Here is a 24,730-nt window from a genome sequence, read left to right as displayed (position 1 = left end):
CAGTGCAAATCTTGCCAAACTGATAGATGCTCATGCCATATTAAAAACAATGTTTTCTGCAATGCTGTAAGACAGTTTTTAATGTGTTAGAAGTTATATATACAAAAACTAATGTTAGGACTTCAATTATCAAGATTGTCAGTTTACAGCTTTCTGAGTCCAGTAATGTTGAAATAGTGCTTTTGTTCAAATGAAGTGAAATCAAGCCCAAATCTGCTCAAAAGCGTTTCTCTCTATTAGAGAAAGCTGTTTCATTCAGTATTCAGTGCAAATCATGCCAAACGGATAGATGCTTATGCCTTATGAAATACAATGTTTTCTGCAAAGCTGTAAGACAGTTTTTAATGTGTTAGAAGTTATATGCACAAAAACTTATGTTAGTACTTCAATGATCAAGATTGTCAGTTTACAGCTTTCTGAGTCCAGTAATGTTGAAATAGTGGTTCTGTTCAAATGAAGTGAAATCTAGCCCAAATCTGCTCAAAAGCTTGTCTCTTAATTAGAGAAAGCTGTTTCATTCAATATTCAGTGCAAATCTTGCCAAACTGAAACATTCTTATGTCTTATGAAATAAAATGTTTTCTGCAATGCTGTAAGACACTTTTTAATGTGTTAGAAGTTATATACACAAAAACTAATGTTAGGACTTCAATTATCAAGATTGTCATTTTACAGCTTTCTGAGTCCAGTAATGTTGAAATAGTGCTTTTGTTCAAATGAAGTGAAATCAAGCCCAAATCTGCTCAAAAGCTTGTCTCTCTAATAGAGAAAGCTGTTTCATTCAGTATTCAGTGCAAATCTTACCAAACTGATAGATGCTTATGCCACATGAAATACAATGTTTTCTGCAATGCTGTAAGACAGTTTTTAATGTGTTAGAAGTTATATGCACAAAAACTTATGTTAGGACTTCAATGATCAAGATTGTCAGTTTACAGCTTTCTTAGTCCAGTAATGTTGAAATAGTGCTTTTGTTCAAATGAAGTGAAATCAAGCCCAAATCTGCTCAAAAGCTTGTCTCTCTATTAGAGAAAGCTGTTTCATTCAATATTCAGTGCAAATCTTGCCAAACTGAAACATGCTTATGTCTTATGAAATAAAATGTTTTCTGCAATGCTGTAAGACAGTTTTTAATGTGTTAGAAGTTATATGCACAAAAACTTATGTTAGGACTTCAATTATCAAGATTGTCAGTTTACAGCTTTCTGAGTCCAGTAATGTTGAAATAGTGCTTTTGTTCAAATGAAGTGAAATCAAGCCCAAATCTGCTCAAAAGCTTGTCTCTCTATTAGAGAAAGCTGTTTCATTCAATATTCAGTGCAAATCTTGCCAAACTGAAACATGCTTATGTCTTATGAAATAAAATGTTTTCTGCAATGCTGTAAAGACAGTTTTTAATGTGTTAGAAGTTATATGCACAAAAACTAATGTTAGGACTTCAATGATCAAGATTGTCAGTTTACAGCTTTCTGAGTCCAGTAATGTTGAAATAGTGCTTTTGTTCAAATGAAGTGAAATCAAGCCCAAATCTGCTCAAAAGCTTGTCTCTCTATTAGAGAAAGCTGTTTCATTCAGTATTCAGTGCAAATCTTGCCAAACTGAAAGATGCTTATGCCTTATGAAATACAATGTTTTCTGCAATGCTGTAAGACAGTTTTTAATGTGTTAGAAGTTATATGCACAAAAACTTATGTTAGGACTTCAATGATCAAGATTGTCAGTTTACAGCTTTCTGAGTCCAGTAATGTTGAAATAGTGCCTCTGTTCAAATGAAGTGAAATCAAGCCCAAATCTGCTCAAAAGCTTTTCTCTCTATTAGAGAAAGTTGTTTCATTCAATATTCAGTGCAAATCTTGCCAAACTGAAAGATGCTTATGCCTTATGAAATACAATGTTTTCTGCAATGCTGTAAGACAGTTTTTAATGTGTTAGAAGTTATATGCACAAAAACTTATGTTAGGACTTCAATGATCAAGATTGTCAGTTTACAGCTTTCTGAGTCCAGTAATGTTGAAATAGTGCCTCTGTTCAAATGAAGTGAAATCAAGCCCAAATCTGCTCAAAAGCTTTTCTCTCTATTAGAGAAAGCTGTTTCATTCAATATTCAGTGCAAATCTTGCCAAACTGAAAGATGCTTATGCCTTATGAAATACCATGTTTTCTGCAATGCTGTAAGACAGTTTTTAATGTGTTAGAAGTTATATGCACAAAAATTAATGTTAGGACTTCAATGATCAAGATTGTCAGTTTACAGCTTTCTGAGTCCAGTAATGTTGAAATAGTGGTTCTGTTCAAATGAAGTGAAATCTAGCCCAAATCTGCTCAAAAGCTTGTCTCTTTATTAGAGAAAGCTGTTTCATTCAATATTCAGTGCAAATCTTGCCAAACTGAAACATGCTTATGTCTTATGAAATAAAATGTTTTCTGCAATGCTGTAAGACAGTTTTTAATGTGTTAGAAGTTATATACACAAAAACTAATGTTAGGACTTCAATTATCAAGATTGTCAGTTTACAGCTTTCTGAGTCCAGTAATGTTGAAATAGTGCTTTTGTTCAAATTAAGTGAAATCAAGCCCAAATCTGCTCAAAAGCTTGTCTCTCTAATAGAGAAAGCTGTTTCATTCAGTATTCAGTGCAAATCTTACCAAACTGATAGATGCTTATGCCACATGAAATACAATGTTTTCTGCAATGCTGTAAGACAGTTTTTAATGTGTTAGAAGTTATATGCACAAAAACTTATGTTAGGACTTCAATGATCAAGATTGTCAGTTTACAGCTTTCTGAGTCCAGTAATGTTGAAATAGTGCTTTTGTTCAAATGAAGTGAAATCAAGCCCAAATCTGCTCAAAAGCTTGTCTCTCTATTAGAGAAAGCTGTTTCATTCAATATTCAGTGCAAATCTTGCCAAACTGAAACATGCTTATGTCTTATGAAATAAAATGTTTTCTGCAATGCTGTAAGACAGTTTTTAATGTGTTAGAAGTTATATGCACAAAAACTTATGTTAGGACTTCAATGATCAAGATTGTCAGTTTACAGCTTTCTGAGTCCAGTAATGTTGAAATAGTGCTTTTGTTCAAATGAAGTGAAATCAAGCCCAAATCTGCTCAAAAGCTTGTCTCTCTATTAGAGAAAGCTGTTTCATTCAATATTCAGTGCAAATCTTGCCAAACTGAACCATGCTTATGTCTTATGAAATAAAATGTTTTCTGCAATGCTGTAAAGACAGTTTTTAATGTGTTAGAAGTTATATACACAAAAACTAATGTTAGGACTTCAATTATCAAGATTGTCAGTTTACAGCTTTCTGAGTCCAGTAATGTTGAAATAGTGCTTTTGTTCAAATTAAGTGAAATCAAGCCCAAATCTGCTCAAAAGCTTGTCTCTCTAATAGAGAAAGCTGTTTCATTCAGTATTCAGTGCAAATCTTACCAAACTGATAGATGCTTATGCCACATGAAATACAATGTTTTCTGCAATGCTGTAAGACAGTTTTTAATGTGTTAGAAGTTATATGCACAAAAACTTATGTTAGGACTTCAATGATCAAGATTGTCAGTTTACAGCTTTCTGAGTCCAGTAATGTTGAAATAGTGCTTTTGTTCAAATGAAGTGAAATCAAGCCCAAATCTGCTCAAAAGCTTGTCTCTCTATTAGAGAAAGCTGTTTAATTCAATATTCAGTGCAAATCTTGCCAAACTGAAACATGCTTATGTCTTATGAAATAAAATGTTTTCTGCAATGCTGTAAGACAGTTTTTAATGTGTTAGAAGTTATATGCACAAAAACTTATGTTAGGACTTCAATGATCAAGATTGTCAGTTTACAGCTTTCTGAGTCCAGTAATGTTGAAATAGTGCTTTTGTTCAAATGAAGTGAAATCAAGCCCAAATCTGCTCAAAAGCTTGTCTCTCTATTAGAGAAAGCTGTTTCATTCAATATTCAGTGCAAATCTTGCCAAACTGAACCATGCTTATGTCTTATGAAATAAAATGTTTTCTGCAATGCTGTAAAGACAGTTTTTAATGTGTTAGAAGTTATATGCACAAAAACTAATGTTAGGACTTCAATTATCAAGATTGTCAGTTTACAGCTTTCTGAGTCCAGTAATGTTGAAATAGTGCTTCTGTTCAAATGAAGTGAAATCAAGCCCAAATCTGCTCAAAAGCTTGTCTCTCTAATAGAGAAAGCTGTTTCATTCAGTATTCAGTGCAAATCTTGCCAAACTGATAGATGCTTATGCCATATGAAATACAATGTTTTCTGCAATGCTGTAAGACAGTTTTTAATGTGTTAGAAGTTATATGCACAAAAACTTATGTTAGGACTTCAATGATCAAGATTGTCAGTTTACAGCTTTCTGAGTCCAGTAATGTTGAAATAGTGCTTTTGTTCAAATGAAGTGAAATCAAGCCCAAATCTGCTCAAAAGCTTGTCTCTCTATTAGAGAAAGCGGTTTCATTCAATATTCAGTGCAAATCTTGCCAAACTGAAACATGCTTATGTCTTATGAAATAAAATGTTTTCTGCAATGCTGTAAGACAGTTTTTAATGTGTTAGAAGTTATATACACAAAAACTAATGTTAGGACTTCAATTATCAAGATTGTCAGTTTTACAGCTTTCTGAGTCCAGTAATGTTGAAATAGTGCTTTTGTTCAAATGAAGTGAAATCAAGCCCAAATCTGCTCAAAAGCTTGTCTCTCTTATAGAGAAAGCTGTTTCATTCAGTATTCAGTGCAAATCTTGCCAAACTGATAGATGCTTATGCCATATTAAATACAATGTTTTCTGCAATGCTGTAAGACAGTTTTTAATGTGTTAGAAGTTATATACACAAAAACTAATGTTAGGACTTCAATTATCAAGATTGTCAGTTTACAGCTTTCTGAGTCCAGTAATGTTGAAATAGTGCTTTTGTTCAAATGAAGTGAAATCAAGCCCAAATCTGCTCAAAAGCGTTTCTCTCTATTAGAGAAAGCTGTTTCATTCAGTATTCAGTGCAAATCTTGCCAAACGGATAGATGCTTATGCCTTATGAAATACAATGTTTTCTGCAAAGCTGTAAGACAGTTTTTAATGTGTTAGAAGTTATATGCACAAAAACTTATGTTAGTACTTCAATGATCAAGATTGTCAGTTTACAGCTTTCTGAGTCCATTTCTGAGTCCAGTAATATTGAAATAGTGGTTCTGTTCAAATGAATTGAAATCTAGCCCAAATCTGCTCAAAAGCTTGTCTCTTTATTAGAGAAAGCTGTTTCATTCAATATTCAGTGCAAATCTTGCCAAACTGAAACATGCTTATGTCTTATGAAATAAAATGTTTTCTGCAATGCTGTAAGACACTTTTTAATGTGTTAGAAGTTATATACACAAAAACTAATGTTAGTACTTCAGTGATCAAGATTGTCAGTTTACAGCTTTCTGAGTCCAGTAATGTTGAAATAGTGGTTCTGTTCAAATGAAGTGAAATCTAGCCCAAATCTGCTCAAAAGCTTGTCTCTTTATTAGAGAAAGCTGTTTCATTCAATATTCAGTGCAAATCTTGCCAAACTGAAACATGCTTATGTCTTATGAAATAAAATGTTTTCTGCAATGCTGTAAGACAGTTTTTAATGTGTTAGAAGTTATATACACAAAAACTAATGTTAGGACTTCAATTATCAAGATTGTCAGTTTACAGCTTTCTGAGTCCAGTAATGTTGAAATAGTACTTTTGTTCAAATGAAGTGAAATCAAGCCCAAATCTGCTCAAAAGCTTGTCTCTCTAATAGAGAAAGCTGTTTCATTCAGTATTCAGTGCAAATCTTGCCAAACTGATAGATGCTTATGCCATATTAAAAACAATGTTTTCTGCAATGCTGTAAGACAGTTTTTAATGTGTTAGAAGTTATATATACAAAAACTAATGTTAGGAGTTCAATTATCAAGATTGTCAGTTTACAGCTTTCTGAGTCCAGTAATGTTGAAATAGTGCTTTTGTTCAAATGAAGTGAAATCAAGCCCAAATCTGCTCAAAAGCGTTTCTCTCTATTAGAGAAAGCTGTTTCATTCAGTATTCAGTGCAAATCTTGCCAAACGGATAGATGCTTATGCCTTATGAAATACAATGTTTTCTGCAAAGCTGTAAGACAGTTTTTAATGTGTTAGAAGTTATATGCACAAAAACTTATGTTAGTACTTCAATGATCAAGATTGTCAGTTTACAGCTTTCTGAGTCCAGTAATGTTGAAATAGTGGTTCTGTTCAAATGAAGTGAAATCTAGCCCAAATCTGCTCAAAAGCTTGTCTCTTTATTAGAGAAAGCTGTTTCATTCAATATTCAGTGCAAATCTTGCCAAACTGAAACATGCTTATGTCTTATGAAATAAAATGTTTTCTGCAATGCTGTAAGACAGTTTTTAATGTGTTAGAAGTTATATACACAAAAACTAATGTTAGGACTTCAATTATCAAGATTGTCAGTTTACAGCTTTCTGAGTCCAGTAATGTTGAAATAGTGCTTTTGTTCAAATGAAGTGAAATCAAGCCCAAATCTGCTCAAAAGCGTTTCTCTCTATTAGAGAAAGCTGTTTCATTCAGTATTCAGTGCAAATCATGCCAAACGGATAGATGCTTATGCCTTATGAAATACAATGTTTTCTGCAAAGCTGTAAGACAGTTTTTAATGTGTTAGAAGTTATATGCACAAAAACTTATGTTAGTACTTCAATGATCAAGATTGTCAGTTTACAGCTTTCTGAGTCCAGTAATGTTGAAATAGTGGTTCTGTTCAAATGAAGTGAAATCTAGCCCAAATCTGCTCAAAAGCTTGTCTCTTTATTAGAGAAAGCTGTTTCATTCAATATTCAGTGCAAATCTTGCCAAACTGAAACATTCTTATGTCTTATGAAATAAAATGTTTTCTGCAATGCTGTAAGACACTTTTTAATGTGTTAGAAGTTATATACACAAAAACTAATGTTAGGACTTCAATTATCAAGATTGTCATTTTACAGCTTTCTGAGTCCAGTAATGTTGAAATAGTGCTTTTGTTCAAATGAAGTGAAATCAAGCCCAAATCTGCTCAAAAGCTTGTCTCTCTAATAGAGAAAGCTGTTTCATTCAGTATTCAGTGCAAATCTTACCAAACTGATAGATGCTTATGCCACATGAAATACAATGTTTTCTGCAATGCTGTAAGACAGTTTTTAATGTGTTAGAAGTTATATGCACAAAAACTTATGTTAGGACTTCAATGATCAAGATTGTCAGTTTACAGCTTTCTTAGTCCAGTAATGTTGAAATAGTGCTTTTGTTCAAATGAAGTGAAATCAAGCCCAAATCTGCTCAAAAGCTTGTCTCTCTATTAGAGAAAGCTGTTTCATTCAATATTCAGTGCAAATCTTGCCAAACTGAAACATGCTTATGTCTTATGAAATAAAATGTTTTCTGCAATGCTGTAAGACAGTTTTTAATGTATTAGAAGTTATATGCACAAAAACTTATGTTAGGACTTCAATTATCAAGATTGTCAGTTTACAGCTTTCTGAGTCCAGTAATGTTGAAATAGTGCTTTTGTTCAAATGAAGTGAAATCAAGCCCAAATCTGCTCAAAAGCTTGTCTCTCTATTAGAGAAAGCTGTTTCATTCAATATTCAGTGCAAATCTTGCCAAACTGAAACATGCTTATGTCTTATGAAATAAAATGTTTTCTGCAATGCTGTAAAGACAGTTTTTAATGTGTTAGAAGTTATATGCACAAAAACTAATGTTAGGACTTCAATGATCAAGATTGTCAGTTTACAGCTTTCTGAGTCCAGTAATGTTGAAATAGTGCTTTTGTTCAAATGAAGTGAAATCAAGCCCAAATCTGCTCAAAAGCTTGTCTCTCTATTAGAGAAAGCTGTTTCATTCAGTATTCAGTGCAAATCTTGCCAAACTGAAAGATGCTTATGCCTTATGAAATACAATGTTTTCTGCAATGCTGTAAGACAGTTTTTAATGTGTTAGAAGTTATATGCACAAAAACTTATGTTAGGACTTCAATTATCAAGATTGTCAGTTTACAGCTTTCTGAGTCCAGTAATGTTGAAATAGTGCTTCTGTTCAAATGAAGTGAAATCAAGCCCAAATCTGCTCAAAAGCTTGTCTCTCTAATAGAGAAAGCTGTTTCATTCAGTATTCAGTGCAAATCTTGCCAAACTGATAGATGCTTATGCCATATGAAATACAATGTTTTCTGCAATGCTGTAAGACAGTTTTTAATGTGTTAGAAGTTATATGCACAAAAACTTATGTTAGGACTTCAATGATCAAGATTGTCAGTTTACAGCTTTCTGAGTCCAGTAATGTTGAAATAGTGCTTTTGTTCAAATGAAGTGAAATCAAGCCCAAATCTGCTCAAAAGCTTGTCTCTCTATTAGAGAAAGCGGTTTCATTCAATATTCAGTGCAAATCTTGCCAAACTGAAACATGCTTATGTCTTATGAAATAAAATGTTTTCTGCAATGCTGTAAGACAGTTTTTAATGTGTTAGAAGTTATATACACAAAAACTAATGTTAGGACTTCAATTATCAAGATTGTCAGTTTTACAGCTTTCTGAGTCCAGTAATGTTGAAATAGTGCTTTTGTTCAAATGAAGTGAAATCAAGCCCAAATCTGCTCAAAAGCTTGTCTCTCTTATAGAGAAAGCTGTTTCATTCAGTATTCAGTGCAAATCTTGCCAAACTGATAGATGCTTATGCCATATTAAATACAATGTTTTCTGCAATGCTGTAAGACAGTTTTTAATGTGTTAGAAGTTATATACACAAAAACTAATGTTAGGACTTCAATTATCAAGATTGTCAGTTTACAGCTTTCTGAGTCCAGTAATGTTGAAATAGTGCTTTTGTTCAAATGAAGTGAAATCAAGCCCAAATCTGCTCAAAAGCGTTTCTCTCTATTAGAGAAAGCTGTTTCATTCAGTATTCAGTGCAAATCTTGCCAAACGGATAGATGCTTATGCCTTATGAAATACAATGTTTTCTGCAAAGCTGTAAGACAGTTTTTAATGTGTTAGAAGTTATATGCACAAAAACTTATGTTAGTACTTCAATGATCAAGATTGTCAGTTTACAGCTTTCTGAGTCCATTTCTGAGTCCAGTAATATTGAAATAGTGGTTCTGTTCAAATGAATTGAAATCTAGCCCAAATCTGCTCAAAAGCTTGTCTCTTTATTAGAGAAAGCTGTTTCATTCAATATTCAGTGCAAATCTTGCCAAACTGAAACATGCTTATGTCTTATGAAATAAAATGTTTTCTGCAATGCTGTAAGACACTTTTTAATGTGTTAGAAGTTATATACACAAAAACTAATGTTAGTACTTCAGTGATCAAGATTGTCAGTTTACAGCTTTCTGAGTCCAGTAATGTTGAAATAGTGGTTCTGTTCAAATGAAGTGAAATCTAGCCCAAATCTGCTCAAAAGCTTGTCTCTTTATTAGAGAAAGCTGTTTCATTCAATATTCAGTGCAAATCTTGCCAAACTGAAACATGCTTATGTCTTATGAAATAAAATGTTTTCTGCAATGCTGTAAGACAGTTTTTAATGTGTTAGAAGTTATATACACAAAAACTAATGTTAGGACTTCAATTATCAAGATTGTCAGTTTACAGCTTTCTGAGTCCAGTAATGTTGAAATAGTACTTTTGTTCAAATGAAGTGAAATCAAGCCCAAATCTGCTCAAAAGCTTGTCTCTCTAATAGAGAAAGCTGTTTCATTCAGTATTCAGTGCAAATCTTGCCAAACTGATAGATGCTTATGCCATATTAAAAACAATGTTTTCTGCAATGCTGTAAGACAGTTTTTAATGTGTTAGAAGTAATATATACAAAAACTAATGTTAGGAGTTCAATTATCAAGATTGTCAGTTTACAGCTTTCTGAGTCCAGTAATGTTGAAATAGTGCTTTTGTTCAAATGAAGTGAAATCAAGCCCAAATCTGCTCAAAAGCGTTTCTCTCTATTAGAGAAAGCTGTTTCATTCAGTATTCAGTGCAAATCTTGCCAAACGGATAGATGCTTATGCCTTATGAAATACAATGTTTTCTGCAAAGCTGTAAGACAGTTTTTAATGTGTTAGAAGTTATATGCACAAAAACTTATGTTAGGACTTCAATGATCAAGATTGTCAGTTTACAGCTTTCTGAGTCCAGTAATGCTGAAATAGTGTTACTGTTCAAATGAAGTGAAATCAAGCCCAAATCTGCTCAAAAGCTTGTCTCTCTAATAGAGAAAGCTGTTTCATTCAGTATTCAGTGCAAATCTTGCCATACTGAAACATGCTTATGCCATATGAAATACAATGTTTTCTGCAATGCTGTAAGACAGTTTTTAATGTGTTAGAAGTTATATGCACAAAAACTCATGTTAGGACTTCAATGATCAAGATTGTCAGTTTACAGCTTTCTGAGTCCAGTAATGCTGAAATAGTGTTTCTGTTCAAATGAAGTGAAATCAAGCCCAAATCTGCTCAAAAGCTTGTCTCTCTAATAGAGAAAGCTGTTTCATTCAGTATTCAGTTCAAATCTTGCCAAACTGATAGATGCTTATGCCTTATGAAGTACAATGTTTTCTGCAATGCTGTAAGACAGTTTTTAATGTGTTAGAAGTTATATACACAAAAACTAATGTTAGGACTTCAATGATCAAGATTGTCAGTTTACAGCTTTCTGAGTCCAGTAATGTTGAAATAGTGTTTCTGTTCAAATGAAGTGAAATCAAGCCCAAATCTGCTCAAAAGCTTGTCTCTCTATTAGAGAAAGCTGTTTCATTCAGTATTCAGTGCAAATCTTGCCAAACTGATAGATGCTTATGCCTTATGAAATACAATGTTTTCTGCAATGCTGTAAGACAGTTTTTAATGTGTTAGAAGTTATATACACAAAAACTTATGTTAGGACTTCAATGATCAAGATTGTCAGTTTACAGCTTTCTGAGTCCAGTAATGTTGAAATAGTGTTTCTGTTCAAATGAAGTGAAATCAAGCCCAAATCTGCTCAAAAGCTTGTCTCTCTAATAGAGAAAGCTGTTTCATTCAGTATTCAGTGCAAATCTTGCCAAACTGATAGATGCTTATGCCATATGAAATACAATGTTTTCTGCAATGCTGTAAGACAGTTTTTAATGTGTTAGAAGTTATATGCACAAAAACTTATGTTAGGACTTCAATGATCAAGATTGTCAGTTTACAGCTTTCTGAGTCCAGTAATGCTGAAATAGTGCTTCTGTTCAAATGAAGTGAAATCTAGCCAAATCTGCTCAAAAGCTTGTCTCTCTATTAGAGAAAGCTGTTTCATTCAGTATTCAGTGCAAATCTTGCCAAACTGATATATGCTTATGCCATATGAAATACAATGTTTTCTGCAATGCTGTAAGACAGTTTTTAATGTGTTAGAAGTTATATGCACAAAAACTTATGTTAGGACTTCAATGATCAAGATTGTCAGTTTACAGCTTTCTGAGTCCAGTAATGTTGAAATAGTGTTTCTGTTCAAATGAAGTGAAATCTAGCCAAATCTGCTCAAAAGCTTGTCTCTCTATTAGAGAAAGCTGTTTCATTCAGTATTCAGTGCAAATCTTGCCAAACTGATAGATGCTTATGCCATATGAAATACAATGTTTTCTGCAATGCTGTAAGACAGTTTTTAATGTGTTAGAAGTTATATGCACAAAAACTTATGTTAGGACTTCAATGATCAAGATTGTCAGTTTACAGCTTTCTGAGTCCAGTAATGCTGAAATAGTGTTTCTGTTCAAATGAAGTGATATCAAGCCCAAATCTGCTCAAAAGCTTGTCTCTCTATTAGAGAAAGCTGTTTCATTCAGTATTCAGTGCAAATCTTGCCATACTGAAACATGCTTATGCCATATGAAATACAATGTTTTCTGCAATGCTGTAAGACAGTTTTTAATGTGTTAGAAGTTATATGCACAAAAACTTATGTTAGGACTTCAATGATCAAGATTGTCAGTTTACAGCTTTCTGAGTCCAGTAATGCTGAAATAGTGCTTCTGTTCAAATGAAGTGAAATCTAGCCAAATCTGCTCAAAAGCTTGTCTCTCTATTAGAGAAAGCTGTTTCATTCAGTATTCAGTGCAAATCTTGCCAATCTGATAGATGCTTATGCCTTATGAAATACAATGTTTTCTGCAATGCTGTAAAGACAGTTTTTAATGTGTTAGAAGTTATATGCACAAAAACTAATGTTAGGACTTCAATGATCAAGATTGTCAGTTTACAGCTTTCTGAGTCCAGTAATGTTGAAATAGTGCTTTTGTTCAAATGAAGTGAAATCAAGCCCAAATCTGCTCAAAAGCTTGTCTCTCTATTAGAGAAAGCTGTTTCATTCAGTATTCAGTGCAAATCTTGCCAAACTGAAAGATGCTTATGCCTTATGAAATACAATGTTTTCTGCAATGCTGTAAGACAGTTTTTAATGTGTTAGAAGTTATATGCACAAAAACTTATGTTAGGACTTCAATGATCAAGATTGTCAGTTTACAGCTTTCTGAGTCCAGTAATGCTGAAATAGTGTTACTGTTCAAATGAAGTGAAATCAAGCCCAAATCTGCTCAAAAGCTTGTCTCTCTAATAGAGAAAGCTGTTTCATTCAGTATTCAGTGCAAATCTTGCCATACTGAAACATGCTTATGCCATATGAAATACAATGTTTTCTGCAATGCTGTAAGACAGTTTTTAATGTGTTAGAAGTTATATGCACAAAAACTCATGTTAGGACTTCAATGATCAAGATTGTCAGTTTACAGCTTTCTGAGTCCAGTAATGCTGAAATAGTGTTTCTGTTCAAATGAAGTGAAATCAAGCCCAAATCTGCTCAAAAGCTTGTCTCTCTAATAGAGAAAGCTGTTTCATTCAGTATTCAGTTCAAATCTTGCCAAACTGATAGATGCTTATGCCTTATGAAGTACAATGTTTTCTGCAATGCTGTAAGACAGTTTTTAATGTGTTAGAAGTTATATACACAAAAACTAATGTTAGGACTTCAATGATCAAGATTGTCAGTTTACAGCTTTCTGAGTCCAGTAATGTTGAAATAGTGTTTCTGTTCAAATGAAGTGAAATCAAGCCCAAATCTGCTCAAAAGCTTGTCTCTCTATTAGAGAAAGCTGTTTCATTCAGTATTCAGTGCAAATCTTGCCAAACTGATAGATGCTTATGCCTTATGAAATACAATGTTTTCTGCAATGCTGTAAGACAGTTTTTAATGTGTTAGAAGTTATATACACAAAAACTAATGTTAGGACTTCAATGATCAAGATTGTCAGTTTACAGCTTTCTGAGTCCAGTAATGTTGAAATAGTGTTTCTGTTCAAATGAAGTGAAATCAAGCCCAAATCTGCTCAAAAGCTTGTCTCTCTAATAGAGAAAGCTGTTTCATTCAGTATTCAGTGCAAATCTTGCCAAACTGATAGATGCTTATGCCATATGAAATACAATGTTTTCTGCAATGCTGTAAGACAGTTTTTAATGTGTTAGAAGTTATATGCACAAAAACTTATGTTAGGACTTCAATGATCAAGATTGTCAGTTTACAGCTTTCTGAGTCCAGTAATGCTGAAATAGTGCTTCTGTTCAAATGAAGTGAAATCTAGCCAAATCTGCTCAAAAGCTTGTCTCTCTATTAGAGAAAGCTGTTTCATTCAGTATTCAGTGCAAATCTTGCCAAACTGATATATGCTTATGCCATATGAAATACAATGTTTTCTGCAATGCTGTAAGACAGTTTTTAATGTGTTAGAAGTTATATGCACAAAAACTTATGTTAGGACTTCAATGATCAAGATTGTCAGTTTACAGCTTTCTGAGTCCAGTAATGTTGAAATAGTGTTTCTGTTCAAATGAAGTGAAATCTAGCCAAATCTGCTCAAAAGCTTGTCTCTCTATTAGAGAAAGCTGTTTCATTCAGTATTCAGTGCAAATCTTGCCAAACTGATAGATGCTTATGCCATATGAAATACAATGTTTTCTGCAATGCTGTAAGACAGTTTTTAATGTGTTAGAAGTTATATGCACAAAAACTTATGTTAGGACTTCAATGATCAAGATTGTCAGTTTACAGCTTTCTGAGTCCAGTAATGCTGAAATAGTGTTTCTGTTCAAATGAAGTGATATCAAGCCCAAATCTGCTCAAAAGCTTGTCTCTCTATTAGAGAAAGCTGTTTCATTCAGTATTCAGTGCAAATCTTGCCATACTGAAACATGCTTATGCCATATGAAATACAATGTTTTCTGCAATGCTGTAAGACAGTTTTTAATGTGTTAGAAGTTATATGCACAAAAACTTATGTTAGGACTTCAATGATCAAGATTGTCAGTTTACAGCTTTCTGAGTCCAGTAATGCTGAAATAGTGCTTCTGTTCAAATGAAGTGAAATCTAGCCAAATCTGCTCAAAAGCTTGTCTCTCTATTAGAGAAAGCTGTTTCATTCAGTATTCAGTGCAAATCTTGCCAATCTGATAGATGCTTATGCCTTATGAAATACAATGTTTTCTGCAATGCTGTAAAGACAGTTTTTAATGTGTTAGAAGTTATATGCACAAAAACTAATGTTAGGACTTCAATGATCAAGATTGTCAGTTTACAGCTTTCTGAGTCCAGTAATGTTGAAATAGTGCTTTTGTTCAAATGAAGTGAAATCAAGCCCAAATCTGCTCAAAAGCTTGTCTCTCTATTAGAGAAAGCTGTTTCATTCAGTATTCAGTGCAAATCTTGCCAAACTGAAAGATGCTTATGCCTTATGAAATACAATGTTTTCTGCAATGCTGTAAGACAGTTTTTAATGTGTTAGAAGTTATATGCACAAAAACTTATGTTAGGACTTCAATTATCAAGATTGTCAGTTTACAGCTTTCTGAGTCCAGTAATGTTGAAATAGTGCTTCTGTTCAAATGAAGTGAAATCAAGCCCAAATCTGCTCAAAAGCTTGTCTCTCTAATAGAGAAAGCTGTTTCATTCAGTATTCAGTGCAAATCTTGCCAAACTGATAGATGCTTATGCCATATGAAATACAATGTTTTCTGCAATGCTGTAAGACAGTTTTTAATGTGTTAGAAGTTATATGCACAAAAACTTATGTTAGGACTTCAATGATCAAGATTGTCAGTTTACAGCTTTCTGAGTCCAGTAATGTTGAAATAGTGCTTTTGTTCAAATGAAGTGAAATCAAGCCCAAATCTGCTCAAAAGCTTGTCTCTCTATTAGAGAAAGCGGTTTCATTCAATATTCAGTGCAAATCTTGCCAAACTGAAACATGCTTATGTCTTATGAAATAAAATGTTTTCTGCAATGCTGTAAGACAGTTTTTAATGTGTTAGAAGTTATATACACAAAAACTAATGTTAGGACTTCAATTATCAAGATTGTCAGTTTTACAGCTTTCTGAGTCCAGTAATGTTGAAATAGTGCTTTTGTTCAAATGAAGTGAAATCAAGCCCAAATCTGCTCAAAAGCTTGTCTCTCTTATAGAGAAAGCTGTTTCATTCAGTATTCAGTGCAAATCTTGCCAAATTGATAGATGCTTATGCCATATTAAATACAATGTTTTCTGCAATGCTGTAAGACAGTTTTTAATGTGTTAGAAGTTATATACACAAAAACTAATGTTAGGACTTCAATTATCAAGATTGTCAGTTTACAGCTTTCTGAGTCCAGTAATGTTGAAATAGTGCTTTTGTTCAAATGAAGTGAAATCAAGCCCAAATCTGCTCAAAAGCGTTTCTCTCTATTAGAGAAAGCTGTTTCATTCAGTATTCAGTGCAAATCTTGCCAAACGGATAGATGCTTATGCCTTATGAAATACAATGTTTTCTGCAAAGCTGTAAGACAGTTTTTAATGTGTTAGAAGTTATATGCACAAAAACTTATGTTAGTACTTCAATGATCAAGATTGTCAGTTTACAGCTTTCTGAGTCCATTTCTGAGTCCAGTAATATTGAAATAGTGGTTCTGTTCAAATGAATTGAAATCTAGCCCAAATCTGCTCAAAAGCTTGTCTCTTTATTAGAGAAAGCTGTTTCATTCAATATTCAGTGCAAATCTTGCCAAACTGAAACATGCTTATGTCTTATGAAATAAAATGTTTTCTGCAATGCTGTAAGACACTTTTTAATGTGTTAGAAGTTATATACACAAAAACTAATGTTAGTACTTCAGTGATCAAGATTGTCAGTTTACAGCTTTCTGAGTCCAGTAATGTTGAAATAGTGGTTCTGTTCAAATGAAGTGAAATCTAGCCCAAATCTGCTCAAAAGCTTGTCTCTTTATTAGAGAAAGCTGTTTCATTCAATATTCAGTGCAAATCTTGCCAAACTGAAACATGCTTATGTCTTATGAAATAAAATGTTTTCTGCAATGCTGTAAGACAGTTTTTAATGTGTTAGAAGTTATATACACAAAAACTAATGTTAGGACTTCAATTATCAAGATTGTCAGTTTACAGCTTTCTGAGTCCAGTAATGTTGAAATAGTACTTTTGTTCAAATGAAGTGAAATCAAGCCCAAATCTGCTCAAAAGCTTGTCTCTCTAATAGAGAAAGCTGTTTCATTCAGTATTCAGTGCAAATCTTGCCAAACTGATAGATGCTTATGCCATATTAAAAACAATGTTTTCTGCAATGCTGTAAGACAGTTTTTAATGTGTTAGAAGTAATATATACAAAAACTAATGTTAGGAGTTCAATTATCAAGATTGTCAGTTTACAGCTTTCTGAGTCCAGTAATGTTGAAATAGTGCTTTTGTTCAAATGAAGTGAAATCAAGCCCAAATCTGCTCAAAAGCGTTTCTCTCTATTAGAGAAAGCTGTTTCATTCAGTATTCAGTGCAAATCTTGCCAAACGGATAGATGCTTATGCCTTATGAAATACAATGTTTTCTGCAAAGCTGTAAGACAGTTTTTAATGTGTTAGAAGTTATATGCACAAAAACTTATGTTAGGACTTCAATGATCAAGATTGTCAGTTTACAGCTTTCTGAGTCCAGTAATGCTGAAATAGTGTTTCTGTTCAAATGAAGTGAAATCAAGCCCAAATCTGCTCAAAAGCTTGTCTCTCTAATAGAGAAAGCTGTTTCATTCAGTATTCAGTGCAAATCTTGCCAAACTGATAGATGCTTATGCCTTATGAAGTACAATGTTTTCTGCAATGCTGTAAGACAGTTTTTAATGTGTTAGAAGTTATATACACAAAAACTAATGTTAGGACTTCAATGATCAAGATTGTCAGTTTACAGCTTTCTGAGTCCAGTAATGTTGAAATAGTGTTTCTGTTCAAATGAAGTGAAATCAAGCCCAAATCTGCTCAAAAGCTTGTCTCTCTATTAGAGAAAGCTGTTTCATTCAGTATTCAGTGCAAATCTTGCCAAACTGATAGATGCTTATGCCTTATGAAATACAATGTTTTCTGCAATGCTGTAAGACAGTTTTTAATGTGTTAGAAGTTATATACACAAAAACTAATGTTAGGACTTCAATGATCAAGATTGTCAGTTTACAGCTTTCTGAGTCCAGTAATGTTGAAATAGTGTTTCTGTTCAAATGAAGTGAAATCAAGCCCAAATCTGCTCAAAAGCTTGTCTCTCTAATAGAGAAAGCTGTTTCATTCAGTATTCAGTGCAAATCTTGCCAAACTGATAGATGCTTATGCCATATGAAATACAATGTTTTCTGCAATGCTGTAAGACAGTTTTTAATGTGTTAGAAGTTATATGCACAAAAACTTATGTTAGGACTTCAATGATCAAGATTGTCAGTTTACAGCTTTCTGAGTCCAGTAATGCTGAAATAGTGCTTCTGTTCAAATGAAGTGAAATCTAGCCAAATCTGCTCAAAAGCTTGTCTCTCTATTAGAGAAAGCTGTTTCATTCAGTATTCAGTGCAAATCTTGCCAAACTGATATATGCTTATGCCATATGAAATACAATGTTTTCTGCAATGCTGTAAGACAGTTTTTAATGTGTTAGAAGTTATATGCACAAAAACTTATGTTAGGACTTCAATGATCAAGATTGTCAGTTTACAGCTTTCTGAGTCCAGTAATGTTGAAATAGTGTTTCTGTTCAAATGAAGTGAAATCTAGCCAAATCTGCTCAAAAGCTTGTCTCTCTATTAGAGAAAGCTGTTTCATTCAGTATTCAGTGCAAATCTTGCCAAACTGATAGATGCTTATGCCATATGAAATACAATGTTTTCTGCAATGCTGTAAGACAGTTTTTAATGTGTTAGAAGTTATATGCACAAAAACTTATGTTAGGACTTCAATGATCAAGATTGTCAGTTTACAGCTTTCTGAGTCCAGTAATGCTGAAATAGTGTTTCTGTTCAAATGAAGTGATATCAAGCCCAAATCTGCTCAAAAGCTTGTCTCTCTATTAGAGAAAGCTGTTTCATTCAGTATTCAGTGCAAATCTTGCCATACTGAAACATGCTTATGCCATATGAAATACAATGTTTTCTGCAATGCTGTAAGACAGTTTTTAATGTGTTAGAAGTTATATGCACAAAAACTTATGTTAGGACTTCAATGATCAAGATTGTCAGTTTACAGCTTTCTGAGTCCAGTAATGCTGAAATAGTGCTTCTGTTCAAATGAAGTGAAATCTAGCCAAATCTGCTCAAAAGCTTGTCTCTCTATTAGAGAAAGCTGTTTCATTCAGTATTCAGTGCAAATCTTGCCAATCTGATAGATGCTTATGCCTTATGAAATACAATGTTTTCTGCAATGCTGTAAAGACAGTTTTTAATGTGTTAGAAGTTATATGCACAAAAACTAATGTTAGGACTTCAATGATCAAGATTGTCAGTTTACAGCTTTCTGAGTCCAGTAATGTTGAAATAGTGCTTTTGTTCAAATGAAGTGAAATCAAGCCCAAATCTGCTCAAAAGCTTGTCTCTCTATTAGAGAAAGCTGTTTCATTCAGTATTCAGTGCAAATCTTGCCAAACTGAAAGATGCTTATGCCTTATGAAATACAATGTTTTCTGCAATGCTGTAAGACAGTTTTTAATGTGTTAGAAGTTATATGCACAAAAACTTATGTTAGGACTTCAATTATCAAGATTGTCAGTTTACAGCTTTCTGAGTCCAGTAATGTTGAAATAGTGCTTCTGTTCAAATGAAGTGAAATCAAGCCCAAATCTGCTCAAAAGCTTGTCTCTCTAATAGAGAAAGCTGTTTCATTCAGTATTCAGTGCAAATCTTGCCAAACTGATAGATGCTTATGCCATATGAAATACAATGTTTTCTGCAATGCTGTAAGACAGTTTTTAATGTGTTAGAAGTTATATGCACAAAAACTTATGTTAGGACTTCAATGATCAAGATTGTCAGTTTACAGCTTTCTGAGTCCAGTAATGCTGAAATAGTGCTTCTGTTCAAATGAAGTGAAATCTAGCCAAATCTGCTCAAAAGCTTGTCTCTCTATTAGAGAAAGCTGTTTCATTCAGTATTCAGTGCAAATCTTGCCAATCTGATAGATGCTTATGCCTTATGAAATACAATGTTTTCTGCAATGCTGTAAGACAGTTTTTAATGTGTTAGAAGTTATATACACAAAAACTAATGTTAGGACTTCAATGATCAAGATTGTCAGTATACAGCTTTCTGAGTCCAGTAATGTTGAAATAGTGTTTCTGTTCAAATGAAGTGAAATCTAGCCCAAATCTGCTCAAAAGCTTGTCTCTCTATTAGAGAAAGCTGTTTCATTCAGTATTCAGTGCAAATCTTGCCAAACTGATAGATGCTTATGCCATATGAAATACAATGTTTTCTGCAATGCTGTAAGACAGTTTTTAATGTGTTAGAAGTTATATGCACAAAAACTTATGTTAGGACTTCAATGATCAAGATTGTCAGTTTACAGCTTTCTGAGTCCAGTAATGCTGAAATAGTGTTTCTGTTCAAATGAAGTGAAATCAAGCCCCAATCTGCTCAAATGCTTGTCTCTCTAATAGAGAAAGCTGTTTCATTCAGTATTCAGTGCAAATCTTGCCATACTGAAACATGCTTATGCCATATGAAATACAATGTTTTCTGCAATGCTGTAAGACAGTTTTTAATGTGTTAGAAGTTATATGCACACAAACTTATGTTAGGACTTCAATGATCAAGATTGTCAGTTTACAGCTTTCTGAGTCCTGTAATGTTGAAATAGTGTTTCTGTTCAAATAAAGTGAAATCAAGCCCAAATCTGCTCAAAAGCTTGTCTCTCTAATAGAGAAAGCTGTTTCATTCAGTATTCAGTGCAAATCTTGCCAAACTGATAGATGCTTATGCCATATGAAATACAATGTTTTCTGCAATGCTGTAAGACAGTTTTTAATGTGTTAGAAGTTATATGCACAAAAACTTATGTTAGGACTTCAATGATCAAGATTGTCAGTTTACAGCTTTCTGAGTCCAGTAATGCTGAAATAGTGTTACTGTTCAAATGAAGTGAAATCAAGCCCAAATCTGCTCAAAAGCTTGTCTCTCTAATAGAGAAAGCTGTTTCATTCAGTATTCAGTGCAAATCTTGCCATACTGAAACATGCTTATGCCATATGAAATACAATGTTTTCTGCAATGCTGTAAGACAGTTTTTAATGTGTTAGAAGTTATATGCACAAAAACTTATGTTAGGACTTCAATGATCAAGATTGTCAGTTTACAGCTTTCTGAGTCCAGTAATGTTGAAATAGTGTTTCTGTTCAAATGAAGTGAAATCTAGCCAAATCTGCTCAAAAGCTTGTCTCTCTATTAGAGAAAGCTGTTTCATTCAGTATTCAGTGCAAATCTTGCCAAACTGATAGATGCTTATGCCATATGAAATACAATGTTTTCTGCAATGCTGTAAGACAGTTTTTAATGTGTTTGAAGTTATATGCACAAAAACTTATGTTAGGACTTCAATGATCAAGATTGTCAGTTTACAGCTTTCTGAGTCCATTTCTGAGTCCAGTAATATTGAAATAGTGGTTCTGTTCAAATGAATTGAAATCTAGCCCAAATCTGCTCAAAAGCTTGTCTCTTTATTAGAGAAAGCTGTTTCATTCAATATTCAGTGCAAATCTTGCCAAACTGAAACATGCTTATGTCTTATGAAATAAAATGTTTTCTGCAATGCTGTAAGACACTTTTTAATGTGTTAGAAGTTATATACACAAAAACTAATGTTAGTACTTCAGTGATCAAGATTGTCAGTTTACAGCTTTCTGAGTCCAGTAATGTTGAAATAGTGGTTCTGTTCAAATGAAGTGAAATCTAGCCCAAATCTGCTCAAAAGCTTGTCTCTTTATTAGAGAAAGCTGTTTCATTCAATATTCAGTGCAAATCTTGCCAAACTGAAACATGCTTATGTCTTATGAAATAAAATGTTTTCTGCAATGCTGTAAGACAGTTTTTAATGTGTTAGAAGTTATATACACAAAAACTAATGTTAGGACTTCAATTATCAAGATTGTCAGTTTACAGCTTTCTGAGTCCAGTAATGTTGAAATAGTACTTTTGTTCAAATGAAGTGAAATCAAGCCCAAATCTGCTCAAAAGCTTGTCTCTCTAATAGAGAAAGCTGTTTCATTCAGTATTCAGTGCAAATCTTGCCAAACTGATAGATGCTTATGCCATATTAAAAACAATGTTTTCTGCAATGCTGTAAGACAGTTTTTAATGTGTTAGAAGTAATATATACAAAAACTAATGTTAGGAGTTCAATTATCAAGATTGTCAGTTTACAGCTTTCTGAGTCCAGTAATGTTGAAATAGTGCTTTTGTTCAAATGAAGTGAAATCAAGCCCAAATCTGCTCAAAAGCGTTTCTCTCTATTAGAGAAAGCTGTTTCATTCAGTATTCAGTGCAAATCTTGCCAAACGGATAGATGCTTATGCCATATGAAATACAATGTTTTCTGCAAAGCTGTAAGACAGTTTTTAATGTGTTAGAAGTTATATGCACAAAAACTTATGTTAGGACTTCAATGATCAAGATTGTCAGTTTACAGCTTTCTGAGTCCAGTAATGCTGAAATAGTGTTACTGTTCAAATGAAGTGAAATCAAGCCCAAATCTGCTCAAAAGCTTGTCTCTCTAATAGAGAAAGCTGTTTCATTCAGTATTCAGTGCAAATCTTGCCATACTGAAACATGCTTATGCCATATGAAATACAATGTTTTCTGCAATGCTGTAAGACAGTTTTTAATGTGTTAGAAGTTATATGCACAAAAACTCATGTTAGGACTTCAATGATCAAGATTGTCAGTTTACAGCTTTCTGAGTCCAGTAATGCTGAAATAGTGTTTCTGTTCAAATGAAGTGAAATCAAGCCCAAATCTGCTCAAAAGCTTGTCTCTCTAATAGAGAAAGCTGTTTCATTCAGTATTCAGTTCAAATCTTGCCAAACTGATAGATGCTTATGCCTTATGAAGTACAATGTTTTCTGCAATGCTGTAAGACAGTTTTTAATGTGTTAGAAGTTATATACACAAAAACTAATGTTAGGACTTCAATGATCAAGATTGTCAGTTTACAGCTTTCTGAGTCCAGTAATGTTGAAATAGTGTTTCTGTTCAAATGAAGTGAAATCAAGCCCAAATCTGCTCAAAAGCTTGTCTCTCTATTAGAGAAAGCTGTTTCATTCAGTATTCAGTGCAAATCTTGCCAAACTGATAGATGCTTATGCCATATGAAATACAATGTTTTCTGCAATGCTGTAAGACAGTTTTTAATGTGTTAGAAGTTATATGCACAAAAACTCATGTTAGGACTTCAATGATCAAGATTGTCAGTTTACAGCTTTCTGAGTCCAGTAATGCTGAAATAGTGTTTCTGTTCAAATGAAGTGAAATCAAGCCCAAATCTGCTCAAAAGCTTGTCTCTCTAATAGAGAAAGCTGTTTCATTCAGTATTCAGTGCAAATCTTGCCAAACTGATAGATGCTTATGCCTTATGAAGTACAATGTTTTCTGCAATGCTGTAAGACAGTTTTTAATGTGTTAGAAGTTATATACACAAAAACTAATGTTAGGACTTCAATGATCAAGATTGTCAGTTTACAGCTTTCTGAGTCCAGTAATGTTGAAATAGTGTTTCTGTTCAAATGAAGTGAAATCAAGCCCAAATCTGCTCAAAAGCTTGTCTCTCTATTAGAGAAAGCTGTTTCATTCAGTATTCAGTGCAAATCTTGCCAAACTGATAGATGCTTATGCCTTATGAAATACAATGTTTTCTGCAATGCTGTAAGACAGTTTTTAATGTGTTAGAAGTTATATACACAAAAACTAATGTTAGGACTTCAATGATCAAGATTGTCAGTTTACAGCTTTCTGAGTCCAGTAATGTTGAAATAGTGTTTCTGTTCAAATGAAGTGAAATCAAGCCCAAATCTGCTCAAAAGCTTGTCTCTCTAATAGAGAAAGCTGTTTCATTCAGTATTCAGTGCAAATCTTGCCAAACTGATAGATGCTTATGCCATATGAAATACAATGTTTTCTGCAATGCTGTAAGACAGTTTTTAATGTGTTAGAAGTTATATGCACAAAAACTTATGTTAGGACTTCAATGATCAAGATTGTCAGTTTACAGCTTTCTGAGTCCAGTAATGCTGAAATAGTGCTTCTGTTCAAATGAAGTGAAATCTAGCCAAATCTGCTCAAAAGCTTGTCTCTCTATTAGAGAAAGCTGTTTCATTCAGTATTCAGTGCAAATCTTGCCAAACTGATATATGCTTATGCCATATGAAATACAATGTTTTCTGCAATGCTGTAAGACAGTTTTTAATGTGTTAGAAGTTATATGCACAAAAACTTATGTTAGGACTTCAATGATCAAGATTGTCAGTTTACAGCTTTCTGAGTCCAGTAATGTTGAAATAGTGTTTCTGTTCAAATGAAGTGAAATCTAGCCAAATCTGCTCAAAAGCTTGTCTCTCTATTAGAGAAAGCTGTTTCATTCAGTATTCAGTGCAAATCTTGCCAAACTGATAGATGCTTATGCCATATGAAATACAATGTTTTCTGCAATGCTGTAAGACAGTTTTTAATGTGTTAGAAGTTATATGCACAAAAACTTATGTTAGGACTTCAATGATCAAGATTGTCAGTTTACAGCTTTCTGAGTCCAGTAATGCTGAAATAGTGTTTCTGTTCAAATGAAGTGATATCAAGCCCAAATCTGCTCAAAAGCTTGTCTCTCTATTAGAGAAAGCTGTTTCATTCAGTATTCAGTGCAAATCTTGCCATACTGAAACATGCTTATGCCATATGAAATACAATGTTTTCTGCAATGCTGTAAGACAGTTTTTAATGTGTTAGAAGTTATATGCACAAAAACTTATGTTAGGACTTCAATGATCAAGATTGTCAGTTTACAGCTTTCTGAGTCCAGTAATGCTGAAATAGTGCTTCTGTTCAAATGAAGTGAAATCTAGCCAAATCTGCTCAAAAGCTTGTCTCTCTATTAGAGAAAGCTGTTTCATTCAGTATTCAGTGCAAATCTTGCCAATCTGATAGATGCTTATGCCTTATGAAATACAATGTTTTCTGCAATGCTGTAAGACAGTTTTTAATGTGTTAGAAGTTATATACACAAAAACTAATGTTAGGACTTCAATGATCAAGATTGTCAGTATACAGCTTTCTGAGTCCAGTAATGTTGAAATAGTGTTTCTGTTCAAATGAAGTGAAATCTAGCCCAAATCTGCTCAAAAGCTT

This window comes from Carassius gibelio, chromosome B2 (genome assembly GCF_023724105.1).
Source record: "Carassius gibelio isolate Cgi1373 ecotype wild population from Czech Republic chromosome B2, carGib1.2-hapl.c, whole genome shotgun sequence".
In the NCBI taxonomy this organism is placed as follows: Eukaryota; Metazoa; Chordata; class Actinopteri; order Cypriniformes; family Cyprinidae; genus Carassius; species Carassius gibelio.
Note: the sequence above shows the minus strand (reverse complement) of the source record.